This window comes from Lissotriton vulgaris, chromosome 6 (genome assembly GCF_964263255.1).
Source record: "Lissotriton vulgaris chromosome 6, aLisVul1.2, whole genome shotgun sequence".
Taxonomy (NCBI): Eukaryota; Metazoa; Chordata; class Amphibia; order Caudata; family Salamandridae; genus Lissotriton; species Lissotriton vulgaris.
In genome coordinates this window covers 1482407291-1482425562 of record NC_141694.1, presented here as the reverse complement: position 1 = coordinate 1482425562, position 18272 = coordinate 1482407291, and the positions used below count along the sequence as shown (strand labels likewise).

The window sequence follows — 18272 nt, the reverse complement described above, 5'->3', positions numbered from 1 at the left end:
CCATCTGTTGATTTGATATTCCTGGTGCCCAGGGCACAAGTCGTAAAAAAAGAAGTGGTGGGACGCTGTCACCGGAAGTGACGTTGCTACCGGAAGTGACGTCACAAAAGGTGCCGAGCTCCTCGTTCCAGAGAGGCTAAAGAGTGAAGTCCAGCTGTTTGGCAGGGGGGATGGCGTCCCCCCGGTAAAATAAGTGGGGGGACGCCGTCCACCTGCGTGGTACCCCGACTCGAGCCCTGCTGGTGCCGCTGGAGAATTATTGCTGGCAAGGGAAACGTTTCCGGAGCCAATCTGGCCTCTGCACATGGGCGTCCGCAGGGGGGTGGTGGGGGCAAGGAGGGGCGCTTGCACCCCCTGGAGGACCCCCGCCCCCCGTCGTTTGTGTCAGCCCGGGATGAGACAGCTTCCCGGGCACACACACAGCCGCACCCGAATACTTCACAGGTCTTTTAAAGACCTTTTGCTTGTTAATGAAGCTTTGATGTCCCTCCCCCCCCCCCCTGCTTAGAGCCCCTGCAGCTCCACTCTGCCTTTTGCTTGAAGAATTAGCCCCCCCCCCCCCCGAATTGTTTCTTAGCCCCATACCCCTGCGCCTCCCTCCCAAAATAATTTGACTCTAGTTGTGCCTCTGGCTGGAGCTGAACCTGGCTGTTCTGTGCCTATCGCGGCCTGGGTCGCACCGAGAGCAGGCTGTTGGAGATAAAGGCTGAAAGCTAATGCTTAATATAAACTGCCCACACCGACTCCATTGCTAACTAGCACACAGAGCTACACCCATTTTAGAATCTGTGCTCTCTTTCCACCGTGGGTGTTTTGGTGGATGCCTCCTGGCTTATACTGGGCCCTTATTGAAATGGACATGCACATGTGAGAGACCTGATGCAAGGGGCAGAGGCATAAGCTGTGCAGCGTTTTAACCCCCACAATACCATTGCCCACTGCCTTATATCCCTCAGAACCCCACACCTCGCGCTCACTGCCATATATCCCTCTGTAACGCACACCTTGCGCTCACTGCCTTATATCCCTCTGTACCACGCACCTCGCGCTCACTGCCACAACATATCCCTCTGTACCCCACACCTCGCGCTCACTGCCACAACATAGCCCTCTGTATCCCACACCTTGCACTCACTGCCACATATCCTTCTGTACCCCACACCTCGCGCTCACTGCCACAACATATCCCTCTGTACCCCACACCTCGTGCTCACTGCCACAACATATCCCTCTGTACCCCACACCTCGTGCTCACTGCCACAACATATCCCACTGTACCCCACACCTCGTGCTCACTGCCACAAAATATCCCTCTGTACCCCACACCTCGTGCTCACTGCCACAACATATCCCTCTGTACCCCACACCTTGCACTCACTGCCACATATCCCTCTGTATCACACTCCTCACACTCATTGCCTGATCGCTCTCTTTACCCATTCATCTTCTACGTGTTCTCTCCCCCTCCACTCGTTCTACCTCTGTTCACCCCCTTACTCTTTTAGTACCTTACTCCTGTCTCAATACCTCTACTTCTTTTCCTCTTCAGTAACATCTCTCTGACACATCTCTGCACTTACCAAAAAAAAAATATGGCTCCTGTTCAGCATGGCTAAAAGTTAATGGGGTGGGGGAGATTGAGGTAGAGTGGAATGGGGTAGATTATGGTAGAGTGGAATGGGGTACAATGGAGTGGGGTGGATTGGCATAGAGTGGAGTGGAGTAGATTGGAGTGGGGGAGTTGGGTAGATTAGCATGGTAGATTGGAGTGGGGTAGATTGCGGTAACTATAAATGGTGAATTTGTGTTTTTTTTTTTTTAGTTCAAAACTTTAATGTTGTCACTGCCATTTTCACCTAACTATAACGTCAATTTATCCTTTGATATTTTCAGTGACTATATATATATATATATATATATATACTTATATATATATATATATATATATATATGAATGAAATAATTGAAAAACGAAAAACGCATGGCATATAAATTGCAAAGGGATCAAATCAACAAGGGCAAGTTTTCATATTTGCCAGTAAATTTTATGCTATGAAGGCTTCCAAAAAATCAGTACCAATAGCTAAGCCAGAAGCCAGGACCAGCACGTCTCTTCAGTCGGCATCGTCTCTGTCAGATCTCAGCTCTGTGCCTGAAAGTGAGTCTGACAATGAATTAACTTGACAAACAACCGGGTTGGGGTTTACCAGGTTCTCCCTGGCGCAAGAGGTAGATTGCCTGCTCCAGGTTAGAAGATCTACTTTGCGACCCCGGGGAGAGATTGCAAAAGGCGCCAAAGAAATAACAAACAACGCGGGGAAAGATAGCAATGTAACAGCAAGCGGAAAGCCAAACAACAAAAATCCCAATGCCAACAGAAGAATGAACTACAAATGACAGCTTTAACAGGCAATATGGGGCCAGTACCGGAGTCGCAATCAGTTATTAATCTCACCAACTTCTCTCTGAGCCAAGCTGAACTACAAGTTCTGTCATTAGGTTTGTCGTACAGCCTGGCCAGCAATTTCAACTATGCGCAGACTCGTATCGATTTGTATAAATATAATAGGAAGTTGAAATTGCGTAAATTTCACTTGTTAAAGATACATGATTGCAGTTACTCGGAAGCCAGGGTTGGTGTTGGGTAGAAGGAGTAGGATGGAGTAGTGTAGATTGGGGTGAAGTGGGTTAGAGGGGAGTGGAGTTGGGTAGATTTGGGTGGGGTGGGGTAGATTAGAGTGGAGCAGGATATATTATGGTACATTGGAGTGGAGCTGGGTACATTGTGGCAGATCGGAGTGGGGTAGATTGTGGTGGAGTGGTATAGACTGGAGTGGAGTGGCTAGATTAGAGTGGGGAGGTTTTGGATAGATTGCAGTGGAGTTTGGAGTGGAGTGGGATGAACTAGAATGGGATAAATTGGACTGGGGTGGATTGGAATGCATTAGGGTAGATTGGAGTGGGTGGATTAGAGCAGAGTGAGATAGATTTGAATGGAGTGTGGTAGATTGAAGTGGGGTGGTGTTGATTGGGTTAAATTGAGTAGAGTAGAGTGGGGTAGAGTGGATTGTGGTATGTTTGAGTTGGGTAGATTGGAGTGGAGTGGGTGGAATAGTTTGTAGCGAAGTGGGTGGGGTAGATTGGGGTAAGTGGAGTGGGGTAGACTGGACTGCGGTAAATCGAGTGGAGGGGGCTGGAGTGGTCTGTTGTGTTGTGGTGTGTCAGAGTGGAGAGTCATCTAATGTAGTGGAGTGTCGTAGAATGGAATGGAGTGGTGTGGTGTGGCATAGAGTGAGGTGGCTTAGTGTGGAGTATGCATGATGTGGTTGCACACTGCCATTAAAGACAACACATTTTCAACTAAAATGACCATTCAATTTGCACCGAAATACAGTTTTAATGCTCACAAACGATAGTTTTGCAAATGTCTTTACCTAGTGTATTTGTTACCACCACACATCAGAATTACAAAGAAAGTGCTCCATTTGTACTAATTCTGATATATTCGGAAACATCAGCACAGTGCAATGTTCAACACTCGTCCATCATCTCCATTGGTTTTGCTTTGTTCGCCCTAAGTTGACAGGTTATGCCCAGAAGTGGGTCCCTTGCTCATTTTGCCACTGGATTCAAGCAAGCCTGACTGAGGACGGCTGTAATGCCAGAAACTGGTCCTAGGAAACTTGTTTCCAGCCCAGGGAAGGCATGGCTTGGCAGTTCGGGCTGGACTTTTCCCATGAGGCACAGGGTCAGACTGATTTGCATATGGCCATGTCTGAACTGGGGTGGCAGAGTGGGCTAAAGAGCGGTGATGGATTAAACCCAGATCTGTTGACTGGGTGTGAGTGTTTGATTGGTTCAGATGCTCCGTCCATCACCAACCCCTTTTGTACCGCTGTGTTCTAACCAGGGCCGGCTTTAGGGCAGTGCGACCGGTGCCACAGCACAGGGTCCTGACTTCAGGGGGCGCAGAGTTTGCCAGTTTATTTTGGTTTTACAAGCACCTGCTGCTGTGTTCCTTGCCTCCAGCAATTTCCAGACAACAATAAAAATGTCAAGATAACTCTGGTGATTCATGTTTTTTCTGGAGAGAGATCAAGTTGAGGTTTTGACTGACCATAAAATAGCATATTTTTGAATTATTGAGTGAAAGTGAAGTTGTTTTAATTACAATTATTTTTATTAATCAAGCAATAAAGAACTGAACTGCTTCAATAAAAAATTAGCACATGAGGTTAATATGCCCGTTGCAATGAGCCTGTACCATGAAGATCACAAAGTGCATATATTGTAAACCGGTCAGGTCAGTGGATTACTGCTTTTCTAAGAGATATCTTTTGTTACTTGTAGTTTATACTTAAAATCCTAATATAGAACAGTGAATTATTAACCGTTATCAAAGAACCGCATGCACACTGCAAAGCATAGATTAGAGCATAGATTAATGTTTTTTTTAATCATTTTGCGATTGTATAGATAAGGAGGTTTCGGGAGTCTGATGATCTTTCGTTTTTTTGTCTTCACTGCCCCGTCACTGCCCCGTCATTGTCGGATGTCTTTGGGAAGAATCCCTTTCGATGTTATGATTCATCAGTTTTCTCCACTCACCCTTTATCGTGTTCAATAATTCCATTGTTTAGAGGGGGAGCTAGCCTACTTGGCAGTAATAATTTCTGCTTAGAATTATTGTCATCGCCTTAATCATTGGATTTTATTTACCAGTGGCCCAGTAGGAGTTAATGATTTATTTGGAAGTGCTGTTCCCAAATTTCCCAGAAATGTATTCTTTTGGAATATTTCCCTTTCCTATCAAGCTTGTTAATTTTTATTATAGAATTTAACCAATTTGCATGTGTTGGTGGTACTGGTTTAACCCAGTTAATACAAATCTCTCTCCGCGCTAGCAGTATCAGAACGAACAACAAGCTTTCCTGTTTTTTACTTAGTTTATTCGTACCAGCATCTATGATGTTATATATCCCAAAGATAATACGAGGGGTACTTACAGTTATGTGGGTTCCCAATACCATATTCAACGTCTTACCAATCTCAAGCCAGTAGTTGGATAGTGCGGGGCAGTTTTGGAACATATGAGTGTCATCCGCTTTTGCCTCTCCGCGCTTAGGGCAGGACTTAATGTTGGTTCCTTTAAATTTTGACAGTCTTTTTGGGGTCCAATATGCTCGATGAATCGTGAACAAATGATTCCTCTTTAGTGAGGCTGGTTTTATACAGGACCAGCATTTTTCCAGTGACTTTTGCCATACGAGCTGTAAGTTCAAATCCTGATCAGGCATATCTTTCCTCCATGTTACTTCCGGGACTAAAAAATCTTCTTCTCCAGACTCAATGAGTGCCCAATACCATTTTGATATTTCTTTCTTTGTTGGTGTTATTTTTATCATTTCATTTTCAAGATTCTCACTGCCCCTTTTTTCCTCTGGTAAAGATTTAGCCCAGTTGGTTAGTTGATGATATTTAAATGTTGACATCTTGCCATCTGTAAGTTCATATAGTAGATCCCACGGGATTATCTCTTTGTCTACTAACAATTGGCCCCATCTTTCAATTCCTGCTGTTTTAAGTGGTACCGCTAGAGAGTCTTTTAGACATTCTGGTGACCCTGGGGAATCCCATATTGGTGTCTTCGTACTGTAATATAGCATGTTTACCATGCTTCTAATCTGAATCCAAAGCCTTGCCGCGTTGTATAGAATCTTTAGTCTTATTTATTTTTTTAATTTGGGTGTCTAAACTTAAATAGGAAGTGGTCTGTTCTTTCAGTCATATTCTGTAGGAAGTTTGGGTAGCATTGATGTTTCCTTAATAGTGGTCTAAAGTTTCTTAAATTGAAACAACCTATAGTACTCAAATAAATCAGGACTAGCTATTCCGCCTTGCTCTTTTGTCCTCCTAAGTTTACTCCAGGCTATTCTTGTACCTTTTGATGCCCAGATAAAGCTTGCTATTTCACCCTGGATCTTTTTTAAGGGTTCTTTTTTGAACTCTGATGGGATTGTGTTAAAAAGGTAAGTAAACTTAGGGATGATGGTCATTTTTATTGCGTTGGATCTTCCCAAAAAGCTTAGTGGTAATCCCGTCCAGACTTTAAGAAGTCTTCTCATTTACTGTATGGTGTATTAGGGTTGGTGTTCCAGCTCATCGCCTCAGTTTTCTCTTGGTTTGTCAAATAGCCTGAGACTTTACCAAAGTTGTTCATCATATCTTCTATTACTTGGTAAACGTCTTCATAATTATCTGTAAATACCATCAGATCATCCGCATATAATGCTACTTTTTTTGACTAATTTTGATGTTTAAAGGGTGTGATTAGAGGATGGTTTCTAATTGAGCAGGCCAGTGGTTCGATGTAAAGGTTAAAAAGTAGCGACGACAGCGGGCAGCCTTGCCTTGTGCCTCGTTGTATCTCGATGTTACTAGTCAGGTTCCCGTTAACTATTATTTTTGATCTTGGTTTGTTATATACTTCCCTTACCATATGGCCAAAGCTTTTCCCCAGATTGTTTTTTTCGATAATTTTGTTTAGGAAGGCCCAGTTGATTCTATCGAACGCTTTGGCCGCATCGTAGGTGATTATAGTTAGGGGTCGTTTTTCATAGGTGGCTAGATCTATTGCTGCAAATAGCTCATGGATGGTCTCATGAATTTGCCGCCCTTTTATAAAGCCCTTTTGGTCTAAGTTGATCAATCTTGGCATTACCTTGGCTAGTCTTTTTGCTATGACTTGCATAAATAATTTATAGTCACAGTTGAGTAACGATATAGGTCTATATGACTCACACAACTTTGGATTTTTTCCAGGTTTTAGGATAATGCTAATTGTCGCGTCATTCCAGGTGTCAGGGATTTTTTCGTGGTCCAAATATACCTTATTCATTAATTCTGTTAATTGATCGACTAGAGATTCTTTTAACGCCATGTAAAACTCATTTGGAAGCGCATCAGGGCCTGCGGCTTTTCCTCTTTTCAGGCCACTTATAGCCGCTCTAACTTCCTCAGGCTTGATTTCGCAATTTAGTTCTATCCTTTCTTCTTCTGTTAATGTTGGAAGGCGAACAGCCTCAAGATAGTTCCTGATTTGTTCTTTGGTTGGATTTGTATCTTCTTTGTATATGCCAGAGAAGAATTTTGTGAACTCCTGTCTTATTACAGTATCTTCTGAGCTTTGTGACATTTGGTCTTGGATTTGGATGCATGGTATGTTGTTTCTTGACTGATCTGTTTTTATTCTCCAAGCCAACATTTTTCCGCATCCTTCCCCATATTCATAACTGGCTAGTTTGCTGTTTTCCCATTTTTCTCTCACTATGTTTTCCAAGTAGTTTGCCAGAGTCTCTTTGAGCTTTCAGTGTTTTTCTTCTAAATCTTCCTTTGGTTCTAAGTAGGTTCCATTCTCTAGTTGTATCTCTGCTGCTTTGATGTCCGATTCCATTTTTTTGATTTCTAGTTTCTTTATTTTTGTTTTATGCGCTCCTAAACTAAGTAACTTTCCCCTTACCACAGTTTTATAAGCGTCCCAATTAATTCGTTTCGATGTGCCGGTTGCATCATCCTCGAAGTAGTGTGCTGAGGCAATTTCTAGCTGGTTTACATTTTGTGCGTTATTAAATATAGACCGATCTACTGTCCATCTAGGTGGAGTTATGTTTTTTGGTAGTGAAAGAGTTAATTGTACCGCCGAGTGGTCGGACAAATGTGCGGGGAGGTGTTCAATGCTTTTGACACTGCCTTGGAGGCTCCTATTTAGGAGAAAGAAGTCTATTCTTGATCTATGGCCTAATTTCTTATTGTGGAAAGTAAAAGGGTACGTTTTCTCTCCTTTTTGTATCCACATATCTTCCAGGTCTAGATCTTGTTTATAGACTCTTAACCATTCCCTCATTTTAGGTAAATTCAACTGATTGTTAGGAGGTGATGTATCTAATTTAGGATCGAGTATAATATTGTATTCGTCCCCTATTATTATGGGGGTAGAGGTTGATAGGAGTTCCATATTGAGTTTTTGAAGGGGGGTTGGATCATCTAAGTTTGGGCCGTAGTAGCCAACTATAGTGAGGGTGTTGTCATCTATCCTTATTTTAGCCACTACCCATCTTCCTTTGCTGTCTACTACCATGCTTTCAATTTTTGCTTTTAGGGATTTTTTTAGGATAATTGCAACCCCTTTTACGTTACAGTCTTGCGTAGTATATATACAGGCATCCACCCAGTTTAATTTTTTTATAATCTGATCCCACTCGGTGCTTACAAGATGAGTTTCTTGGAGGATAATAATCTCACTCTCCGCTTCCTTTAGATATTCCAAGATTCTTCTTCTCCTATTAGGGGTTCTAAGTCCGTTAACATTCCATGAGAGGACATTAATTATTCTTTCTCTCGCCATTTCCCTTTTAAAATTGCTGGATCCTGAACTAGGCTACAGCATATTTTATATGGTCTACGTGACTCCCATTTGACTCCTATTTTTTATTTTATGAGGATATTTTTTCTGATTTTTTTCTCTAATTTGCTCCCCACCTGTGTTTTAACATAACTTACATTATTAAATAATTGTGAGGATTGAGTTTCCCACCCTGAGGAAGCCTCCCTTCTTCTTTTGGGCGGTATTTCCACCCGTTTCGAGCTCAGATTTCAACAGTTTACTTTATTTATCCTATTTCATTTCGAAAGATCACTTTCCTTTCTTTAATTAGGTTTAATTGATCCTTTAAGACTTAAAACTCTGCCTTTTGGGGCACATTTATATCGTGACTTTTTTCATAATTCTAAGAAACTTCAGAAGTACTCATCCAGACATTTGTGCATTTGCATCACAGGGTGTTAATTCTTTCGTTTATTTTATGTAAAGATCCCTTCTCTAGTTAGATTTCTCCATTTGGATCTGGTCCTTTATTTGGTGTATAAAATTCTCTACCTCATGAACCTCCCTTATATTGTGCATTTTGTTGCGCCACATGATTCTGAGGGTTGCCGGAAATTTCATCTGTACATTAGCTCCAAGAGATTTTAGCTCTTGCATATGCTGCCCCAGTTCCCACTGTCTATCTTGTGTGGCCTTACATATGTCAGAGCGAATTCTGAAAGACCATTTATCCTTGTTTTGTGTTCCACTTTTAAGACCCTCACTTAATATTTTTTCTTTAAGGGTATAAGTCTTAAAGTTGATTAAAATTTTTCTTGGGGCTTTCCTTTCTTTGCTTTTCCTGAAAGGATCCCTGTGAACCCTTTGAATGTCTTCCATCAAATTGCAGTCTTTTGTCCAAGGAAAGAATTCTTCAAAAAGGGAGACAATAAATGTTTTTATATCTGACCCCTCCAAATTCTCCGGTACATTTAGTACTCTAAGATTGTTTTTTCTTCCTTGGTTCTCCAGTGATTCCAGTTTCTCTTTAATAGCTCGCTCACTGTCTTTCAGTTGTCTAATCTCTTTTTGATTTGTGCCCACCTTATTACTGAGGGTCTCAACTGCTGTTTCTACTGCGGTAACTCTCTCACCCAGGTCATTTAGTTTTTGGTCCAAACCTTCGCAGACCTCACATATCTTGTTCTGGTTTCCCTCAGAGACTAAGAATTTTTCCCTCATTTCTCCCATTATTTTGTCCAAAAACATCTCCATGATTTTTCCGGTTTGATTAGCTACTAGGAGGTCATTACTTGCTTTATCCAAGGGTCGCTCCGAAGTTTCTGTTTGAGATGACGTAGAAGAGTCCTCGTTTACCTCCATTAGTGGTGCAGTGCTTGGAGCTATATTTGAGGGAACAATAGTAGATTTGGTTGACATTACTCCCTTGATTGTTCCTACTAACCCCCTATAAGTTGTGTTTTCTAACTTCTCCTCATACGTGGAGATTATAACTGAGCAATCACCAGTATTTGAAGATGGTGAAACTGTCTTGTTCTGAATAGAGAAATGACCTCCTCTCACTTGCACCGACTACTGAACTTTAAAGTAAAATCTTAGGGAGGGAGTTACTTTAATTTTTTGTTTTGACGCAAGCGACCCTTGTACTTTCAATTTCGTGGATCTTGATTTTATATTTTCTGACAGTTCCACTCAGTTGGGGGACACTCTCTGCTTTCTTTTAGTACTTCTCGGGGTCACACTCTTTTTCGGGGGGGGGGGGGGGCGGGAGCTGTTTAACCAGCTGACGGTTTCTCAGACAATAAGAGAATCTTCCCCCACGTCCCAGCTCTTTTTCTGACTCAGTCTGAGTGTCTGTTTCTATTCCCCTTTCAAATTTCCTGGATCTTGTATTATATGAAGATATCCCTGTCTGGATGTGGGTGTCACTTTCCCCCTTGCCTCCCCCACTGCCTGCTTGTTCTGCAATAATGTGTTGGGCGCAGCTTGTGATTAAATCCGGTGTTATTTTTTCAAGGTCACTCTCTCCTCCACGTACCTGTGCTTTAGTTTTCCTAGGCCCTTCCAGCTTTTTCGGTTCCTTAGGTTGCTTCTGCTCACTATATGTCCAAGTTCTTGGGGCTAATTCTCCTTGTGTTTCTGGGGGCAGAAGAGACTCCCTCTCCCCATTCATCGGCTGTAGGGTGCTTGAAATTTCCGCACTCAGTAAGCTACCTGCTTCTTGCAATGCGGCTTCCTCATTTATTTTCTGTGTCAGCGCCTGTGCCAATGTTTGTAGTGGCAGCGGCTTCTTTGTATCAGGCACTGAAACCGACACTGACCACGTCGATTCAGCCCGACCGCATCCCTGCTTGAGTTCAGTCCCGCTGACTCCGTCACCCGTGCCCCGGAACAGGAAGGTAAATCTTTGGAACGCCCTGCGGCAGCTCCAAGTTGCTCCCAGAGCTAATGCCCAGATTCCAACGTGTGGCGGTGGCGGTGATGATGGGGGCTTATCAGGTACGTTTTGCTTCCAAGTGTCATACTGTGCCGGTAGTTCAGTCGGGGGTTCAGGTCGTTTGAACAAGGTCTGTGCAGCCAAAGGAGATCAGGCAGAGCGTCTATGAGCCTCTTTCATACTTTCACTTCCCTTATTCCCTTATTCATTGTTTCTGCTCCTTGTTCTTTTCGTGCGCCTCGAGGATCACGAAAGATTTGTGGAAAGAAAAGATCGGAAAGCCACGGAAAGTGTTATCCTTTACTCCGTTCTGTGCTGGTGAGTCGAAGCTCCCGACCGAGCGTCTCAGCCGGCCGCCATCTTCCTCTGAACTCCTGGCTCCGCCGAGAGACTCCAGCATAGATTAATGTTGCAACAAGGGTTCATTTGGGGTAGAATTCGATTCTTATTATTAAAGAGAACCCCCAACTATGGTGTTCCTTTTTCAGTTCTTAGTTTGTGCTTCTTCAGACCAACCACACTTTAACTTTACTGCCTACCGGCATGAATGACATGTGGCTCCTACACCATGTCGTCCTCTGGCTTATGTAACATTTCCTATACACTGATTTACACAAAGCCGGCCCTAGTTCTAACAAAGATCATGGCGTGTTAAAATATTATTATAAACTGGTTTCGTTTGCACTTTTTAAAAACTTTTTGTGCATCTGCCCAAGCCTATTGTTCCCCAAAATGTTTGCGCTTCAAGCCGGTTGCCTTATGGTTAAAAAAAAAAAGCACGATTGCTAAGCGCATGTATATATGTTACGCGGGTTTCCCAAATAAAACGGGCCTACTTCACAGGGCTGCGGAGTACCTGACAGAATTGGTGTGTACATGCGCTGCTGTTTGCAGGGTCAGGCCTCTGACCTTACAGCCACTCTGTCATCAACGCGCTCTCTAGCTGAGAGTAGGATCTCCCACAGGGCTATCTGTCTGCACATTAGAAAACGTTATTTAATAGTCGAGGCTTTAGATTTCAATCTGTTGATCCTTCGCGGTATCCAAAGGATTATTGTGGGGTATTTTGGTTTAAACAACACAACGATACGATTGTTTTTCCTCATCCTTTCGACCAAAAATCTCCGTGAGTGAAACCACGAGGGTATTGGAGAATAGAACGATTTTTTCTTTATTGAGATCATTAGTATTAACGATGTGTTTATTTAATGATGCAGTGTTTGCACCTGAATGTCCTTATGGTGCGCTTTAGGCTTAAATCATGCTTTAATTTGGCACACCTCTAGGGGTTTTGAGTAGCGTGGGGCAGCATAGCCCACTGCATGTAAATAAATAACAGAAGAATTGATGTCTGCGAGGTATCTGGGTAATGTAGAGATGAAATGAATTCAACAGCAAGGCTTAGCTTTTCTGACCCGTCAAGAATGGATATAAGGAAAAACGAAATGAAGAATACACTATTGTGCCGAAGGAGGTGATGAAATTCAAGATCCGCACTCATAATCTTGTGGCTCAGCACCTGAAATGTTAATCCCTGCGTAAAATTATTTGAGCTGCAGATTTCAGTATATCATCAAAACAGTGTGGCTGTAATATATGCTACTGTTCAGAAATACACACTTTATTATAAAATGTCTAACATTACAGAAGCACATATGATGGCACTAAGTGTGTTCAGAAATGTTCTGCTTGTTCCTGTTTACAGGTTTGAGCATGAAGTTATGTGATATTTTAGATTGTTGTATGACAGTAATTGCCATTCTTAAGAAGTATGTTCGTTAACATATGTTGTCCAAGGCTTAATTTTTTCTTTATTTCGTTCTTTGATGGAGGATCTTCTTTGTTCTGCTCCCCCCCCCCCCCCCCAACTATTAGGGGATATCCTTTTCATTTTTCGTAGTTTCACGGTCATCTTTATTACATCTTGCTTCTTAAAGCACTTTCCTTTGCATGGTGGTTCTTTAATCGGGAGTAGTAATGTCAATAAATGCAGTTTCTGAGCGGTCACGATCCTTGGGGGGCATCTCATCTGAAATGACTTCCGCTCTGTTGAAATCAGTGGCATTTGCCTGTTTAATGGTATGCTGTCCAAATGTAACGTGAAATACCGTTGTAAGCAGTTCGTCTGCCTTATCCAGTGTTTTTAAAAGAAGGTGTTAGAATTTGGTGCCTGAGAATGTCCACCTGAAATCACCGTCTGACTGCTTGATTAATTTCACTCTGGCTAGAAAGCCTCATTCAGAGCTCAATCATTCGAGGACAACTCTAGTAGAAGGACATTAATTCTATCCTCCTCACGCTTGTACTCACACCTATGCACACTTCTACCCATGGCCAGCGTCCATCATCACCCAGTAACGTATCCATCCACTCATGCATTCACCCATCAGTGCACAACAATTCATGCATCCATCTACTTTTTCATCAGTCTACCGGTATAGCCATACCTATCCGTTTGCCCACCCACCATTATATACACTTGCACCCATCCAGCCATTTTTTTCATCCTTAAACCACACAGCCACGAGACACTTCATTCACCATCCATGCAGCTCATCAAAGTTCAACTGTGCCTAGTTGTGCGTATTTATGTATTGTCGGACTGCATGTCTGTCTTTGTGTGTGTGTTGCTATTGCATTTGAATGCTGTTTGTGTGCATATGGGTCCCGGTATCTGTGTTTTCTGTTTATACATCCAAACATACGACACGACAACATGCACCCGTTACAGTAAAGACCATGTACAGCTATAACAGCCAGACTTAATGGCTTTGACGGTGCATGTTCACTTGTTATTATTTTTAGGTGTTGGTTATCTAGTGCACGGCTGCTGCTGGTTTCGCCTACAATCTTTTATTCTGTCATGAAAATTCTTGCGCAATGGCATACAGGTTTATGCTTAAAAAGAACATTAGATTAGTGTGGGCTAGATTGTTGCAGAGTTTTGTGGTACACGGACGGGAAAAAATGTGTTCAGATTGTATTGCGTTGAATTTGACTCCTTATCTATACTTCCAGAGTCAAACAACAGTGTTAGGATCTGGATGTATCTTTTGTGTTGCATTTTCACCCTAAGAGGGAAGGGTATACCCAGACGTGGGTCCCGTGCCCACTGGAGTCAAGATATCCTGGCTGAAGAGGGCTGAAAGCCCGAATCCGGTCCTAGGATGCTTGCCAGGCCAGGGAAGACCTGGCCTGGCAGTTCGGGCTGGCCTGTTCCCATGGGGCACAGAGTCTAGACTGATGAAAAAAACGATGGATTTAGGCCCAGATCTCTGTACTGGGGTGGATGTATGATATTGTTCTGCATTCTGTCCATCAATTGTTGTTTTTGCATTTGTCACCCCAAGTGGGACGGGTATGCTCAGACGTGAGTCCCGTGCTCTCCATGCCACTGCAATCAAGCCGTCTTGGCTGATGAGGGCTGGAAGCCCGAAACCGGTCCTAGGATGCTTGTTTCCAGTCCAGGGAGGACCTGGCTTGGCAGTTCGGGCTGTACCGTTCCCATGGAGCACAGGGTCAAGACTGATTTGCATATAGCTGAGTTCAAACTGGAATGACATGGTGAGCAAAAAAACTATGGATTTAGGCCCAGATCTCTGTACTGGGATGAATGTATGACATTGTTCTGCATTCTGTCCATCAATTGTGGTTTTTGCATTTGTCACCCCGATTGGGACGGGTATGCTCAGACATGAGTCCTGTGCTCTCCATGCCACTGAAATCAAGCTACCCTGGCTGATGAGGGCTGAAAGCCCGAAACCGGGCCTAGGATGCTTGTTTCCAGTCCAGGGAGGACCTGGCTTGGCAGTTCGGGCTGGACTGTTCCCATGGGGCACAGGGTCAAGACTGATTTGCATATGGCTGAGTTCAAACTGGAATGGCATGGTGAGCAAAAAAACTATGGATTTAGGCCCAGATCTCTGTACTGTAGTGAATGTATGACATTTTTCTGCATTCTGTCCATCAATTGTTGTTTTTGGAACTTCCATCAAGACATTCGATCACTGTAAACAGGAGTTCCACCTACTGGAAAAGTCGCGACTACAGTATTGCCAGTTGTGACATTGATCCCTACACCCTCTGAACACTTGGGGAGCGACCAGACAATGTACCCCTTTTAAAGCACTGGTTAGGGCTTATGATGGCACAAGAGGGCTGATTTCTCTCACTCACCAGGTCCTTCAACACTCGAGCACACCACACCTGTATACCTATCAAGCACAATGGGAAATTGATACCACTGCGGGCATCTTGCAGAAACAGTGGGAGACACTCTGGCGTGACATCCCCAAAATACATTGCAGTATACAACAGCGTGAGACAGCATATAAAATAATGACACTGTGGTACTATACACCATCCTGCCTTCGCACCATCTATCTCACCACATCTAGCCTCCGCTGGCGCTGTATTGCTGCTCCAGGTGATTCCCAGCACATATGATGGTCATGTTCTGTCATCTCTACCTATTGAAAGTAAATTTTGGGCTATATCAAGGGTGGCCTGTGTTATTTCTTACATCAGCACTGTCCTGTGGATTCAGCCTATGGAACTGGAGGCCATGACTCACACGGATTGGTGACTTGCGTGCCACATGCTGGGTGCAGCCAGACAGCTAATAGTACTTCACTGGAAGCAGAACGTCCCCCCCCCCCCCCCCCCCAATGGCTCTGTGGGTCATCTGACTATGGCATGTCATGGCCATGGATCTTTTGACACAGAATTGCCCACACCGACTCTTAAGTTTACATCGCATTTAGCAACCCTTGATAAATTACTTCACGCACTTGGAATATACTTGCTTTATATCTCCCAAACATAAGGCGCTACAACTTTTCGATTGAACTAATCCTGCATAGACAAACCATGAAGTTGATGGACGAGACTCCTCCCTTGCTGTTCCCTGGCCTGTTCCTCCTCGCTCGTCCCATGTCCCTATCTTGCAAACCCCTACCCTCCTGTATGGACACAGAGCCTCCCCAAGAATGGACACTCACAAATTGACCTGCTCATTGTTTATATGCTGTTTGTGTTTTAATACCTTGCTTCAATTGCAAATCTAAGTCGGATCACTGAACTGTTCAGATACTTCATGGCTTCCTTTTGTACTACCCACTGGGTAGAATGTTACATACTTTTTTGGCATACTACGGGACTTATCCCTATATGTATGTGAATCCACAATGCAATCAATGCCACCTGGTCTGTATGGAGCGAATGCCTGCTCTGTTGACCTGTGTCAAATTTTCCAATAAATAGATTTTCAATAAAACATTTAAAAAAAAAGAAGAAATGTTTGTCATCAAGAAGCAATTTTTTGGGTAACTGTCTTTTAAAAGCATACACCAACTACAACCCCCAACCCAAAGGCCTCAGGCCGTGGCGAAAAGCTGTCACAGACCACTATATGAAATCGACCATCCCGTACAATATGGACATCTCCTGAACAGCATTGGCAAAGGGATTGTCAAGTGAATTCACAAGAAAGTTTAGGCAACTGGGCCTTTTTTTCTCACAACATTGCTTTCACATGCTTAAAATCTCAGCACGGTGACTTACCATGGATTTAACCATACATTAATATTTTGTATGGAATATAGCACCTCTTAGTTCTCACTGTTGCAGAGCACTCTGTAACATGACCTGTGTTTGTATTCCAGAGCAGCCAGTGCTTGGTAACATAAGGCTATAGGCACAGGGGCGAGGCAATGGCCCATGCCAGTCTTTGTTTACCCCCTCCAAACTTTCATGGCAGAACGCAAGTCAAGAAGATTTATGTTGTGATGTTGGTATGTGCCCCCGAAGTGGCTAAGGGTACGCCTAGACATGGCTCCCTTGCTCACTGCACCACTGGATTGAAGCTAGCCTGGCTGATGAGGGGTGATACCTCGAAACCAGTCCCAGGATGTTTGTCTTAGATCCTGAGAGAACCTGGCTTGGCAGTTCGGGCTGGACTGTTCCCATGGGGCGCAAGGTCAAGACTGATTTGCATATGGGTAGGTCCAAACTGGGGTGACGTGGTGAGCAAAATGATGATGGATTAAACCCAGATCTGTGATTGGGGGAGAGTGTTTGAAAAGTTTCAACACTCCATCCATCTTTTTATTTTTTGATGTTGTAATGTGTGCTCTAACTGGCTATGGGTATGCCCAGACTTTGGTCCCTTGCTCGCTGCGCCACTGGATACAAGCTAGCATGACTGATATGGGGTGATACCCCGAAACCGGTTGTAGGATACTTGTTTCCGCTCTAGAGAGAACTTGGCTTGGCAGTTCTGACTGGACTGTTCCCATGGGGAATAGGGTCAATACTGATTTCCAAATAGCTAAACTGGGGTGATGTGGCTAGCAAAATAGCGATGGATTAAACCCAGATTTGTGACTGGGAATGAGTGTTTGAAAAGTTTCAACACTCTGTCCATCTTTTTTTTTTGTGATGTTGAGAAGTCAAGAAGTTCTGATACTGCCCTCACTCACACTATTGTGTGACATGTTTCATCATAGGGCTGCTTACAAGTTGTAAGCAGCCTATGATGAAGCATGTCACACAATAGTGTGAGTGAGTGCAGTATTAAGACACACAGAATGTGCCACCACGGGACACAGATATTTTATTTCTCTCTACTCCTTTTGGTGTAAAAGGTATTGACTGGGGGTTCAGAGTAGGTGAGTCCGTTACCCTAACCCCTCCTTTTTGTGTGTACAATTCAAGAATTTCACCATGCTTTCACTTTCCCATCAGGCCTGACAGCTGCGTACACAGTGGAATGTTAGTGTACAGTCTGTGCACGAAAATCTGTTGACATAGGAAAACCATCGGGTGTACAGCCACGCATGTGTATTATATTATACAGTGCACTGCACTTAGAGACTGAATTACTGCATAGAGCACTAGTTTTTATTTATTAATACAAAGTTTTAAGTGGCACCTACATGACCCTATGGTATTAAAGTGCTGCTCGGCACAAGTGGTTACAGATAAGTACCTGTTCTGACGTTGCTGGCTGCCTAGGTGCTCCTCTTCTTCCTGATTGTGACCCAGCAGTCCCTGGGACACCAGCACAGACTCCCCACCCGATCCTGGTGCTGCTCTCAATTGCATGAGAGCAGTGCCGGGATTGGTCTGAGCAGCTTGCTTTGCCGCTTGTCATGCGCATTTAGATTGTGCACAACTTCCCACCTTCTGGTTGTGCCTTTGACAACAAGCCACGCCCCACCCCACCCAGACTTTGCTGGCTCTAGAGGGAAGTTGGATAAATAAAATGATAATAAAAAACTATTATCATTTTATTTGTTCCCGTTTCCCTCGGCTGGCTCTCAGCAGGCGGGCGACGCTCCTCCGCCATAGCAGAGGAGCCAGTGCTGTGGCAGTTGTGTTGCAGATTTGGATGAAAGTGCCAAGAGGAAGCACAAACGGTAATTGTGCGCTTCACAAGGCATTGTTGTTTAC

General features: G+C 43.7%; 1 protein-coding gene across 6 annotated transcripts in view; it reads left to right on the top strand.

Moving 5' to 3' along the window:
- Positions 1-18272, top strand: part of EHBP1 (EH domain binding protein 1) — a 1903610-nt gene that overhangs the window by 376266 nt on the left and 1509072 nt on the right. The window lies entirely within an intron of this gene.